The sequence below is a fragment of the Etheostoma spectabile genome, chromosome 6 (genome assembly GCF_008692095.1).
Source record: "Etheostoma spectabile isolate EspeVRDwgs_2016 chromosome 6, UIUC_Espe_1.0, whole genome shotgun sequence".
Taxonomy (NCBI): domain Eukaryota; kingdom Metazoa; phylum Chordata; class Actinopteri; order Perciformes; family Percidae; genus Etheostoma; species Etheostoma spectabile.
This window is the reverse complement of record NC_045738.1, coordinates 26,756,964-26,758,858: the sequence shown is the minus strand read 5'-3', so window position 1 is coordinate 26,758,858 and position 1,895 is coordinate 26,756,964. Positions and strand designations below refer to the sequence as shown.

The 1,895-nt window shown below is 39.1% G+C and overlaps 1 long non-coding RNA gene across 1 annotated transcript in view; it reads right to left on the bottom strand.

Moving 5' to 3' along the window:
• The window catches only part of LOC116691137 (uncharacterized), an 8,159-nt gene extending 7,712 nt beyond the window's left edge, over window positions 1-447 (bottom strand). The window contains exon 1 of the long non-coding RNA XR_004332435.1: window positions 437-447. This is a non-coding gene — a long non-coding RNA (uncharacterized LOC116691137). The remainder of the gene's footprint in view (window positions 1-436) is intronic.
• Window positions 448-1,895: the final 1,448 nt, after the last annotated feature.

Genomic DNA, 1,895 nt, shown 5'->3' with positions numbered 1-1,895 from the left:
CCCTTGTTTTCTTAACATTTAAAACAAGTTGAGGCTGTAAACGTGACCCCTGTAGTATTTTAAAATCTGCATAAACTGCATAAATGCCAGGTCAGCTGTTGGCGCAATTCAATCCTTCACTGTGTCATCTGTGTATAAATGGAATTTAAAATGTCTGATATCATCACCAGTAGTATTAATATACAGTGAGAACAATAGAGGGCCAAGTATTGAACCCTGTGGTACCTCTTTAAGCAAGTATAAGGGTTCGGACTTGACCTCTTCAACCATGACGGCCTGAGTTCTATCTTGAAGATCAGAACAGGCGTCAGAACCCAATCCTATAGTTTGTGAAAAGGATTGCATGGTCTACAGTGTCTCAGGACAGCACAGTGCTTCCTGTCCTCCAAGGCATTTGCAATTTCATTCACAACAAGCATAGTGGCCGATGTGGTACTGTGCTTGGATCTAAAACCAGATTGATTGATACTAATAATACTGTTTGCAGACCTGTTAGCATGAAGATTATCCCCAAGAAATAGTCCTGGTCAATTTGTAAACGCTAAAAAGTTATTTTAAGTTACTTTTTATTTTTTATTGAAGGAATTGCACAATACAGCTAACATATGTCAAACAATACATTTCCCTTCAGTTTTTCTTTTTTAATAAACAGGAACAAGATTGCCCTCACCCACCCTTCCCATACCACTCTGGGCAGTTAGTGCATTCACACCACAAAATAATACTAAATAAATAAATACAAAATAAGAATAAAAATAAAATACTAAAAAAAGAAAGAAATTAAATTAAATGATATTAATGTACATCCTCACAGCTATGCATCAAATTTACCTTAAATATACTTACAAAACAAGTACAAGTAGAATAACACTAAGAGGTGTCTCATACTTTGTCACAAAGGGTTAACATTTCAAGTAGAATTTAAGGACTGAGCCTTTCAATGTGAATTTCACTTTTTCTAGTTTAAGAAGAAAGAAAACATCACTAATGTATTAAAGTGGATGAAGAGGAGACTTGGCCATCACTGGCTGTTACTGATTCATCAATTATCACATTTACTGTCATCCACATTTTTAAAAATGAACTAATCAGTTCCTCAGATTCACATGATGCAAAGGGTTCCTGTCTGTCATGGTGTGTGTTTTCAGGTTGAAGTCGAGTGGTCTGCAGCGAGCCGTGTCCCTCTCCACATTAACACACAGGGTTAATGGGCTGATTACTGCGGCGGCTCCTGCTCTCTGGCTGCATGTTATGCAGTATGTGGGAGAATACAGACAATTGAGTTTCAGCATCTGACACTGAGTGGTGATGTCTGTCTGACTGCTCCCTGCTGCCCTAAGCAGTCCACACAGACACCAGCACACACTGGGCCCACACACACACACATACACACACACAAAACATAAAGTCCACTGTGACTTAGTGTGAGGGTCTTCATCAGTGTGTGTCTTTGCAATGTAGCTCACCTGAAGGCCTGACAGAAACAATGCCCCTTGATAAAAGAAAGAAAGATTTGAAAAAATGCTGAGTTTAATAAGATTACCTTTTTTACGAATGATGCACAAATTACTGCTTCACAGTTTCAAGTAGGAGGAGAGGGAAAGAAAAGAATGGAGAGGTGAGAGCAACAGAGGGAGAAATGAGACAGACACAGCTTATGTCCCCAGGCTTAAATGATTCATAATGGCTTTTCAACGGGAGACAGAAAAAGGACGCTTTAGCAAATGAAGGCAGGAATAATGCTACTGTGAAACTTAGGAGATTTATATATTTGAATAGGACAACACACACATTAATCAACATTTCTGTAAATGCGGCAGTAATTTTTCATTCATGTGAGGTCAGGAGAAAATGAGAGGTGGGGGGAGAAGAGACAGCGGAGGAGGAGGCAGTGT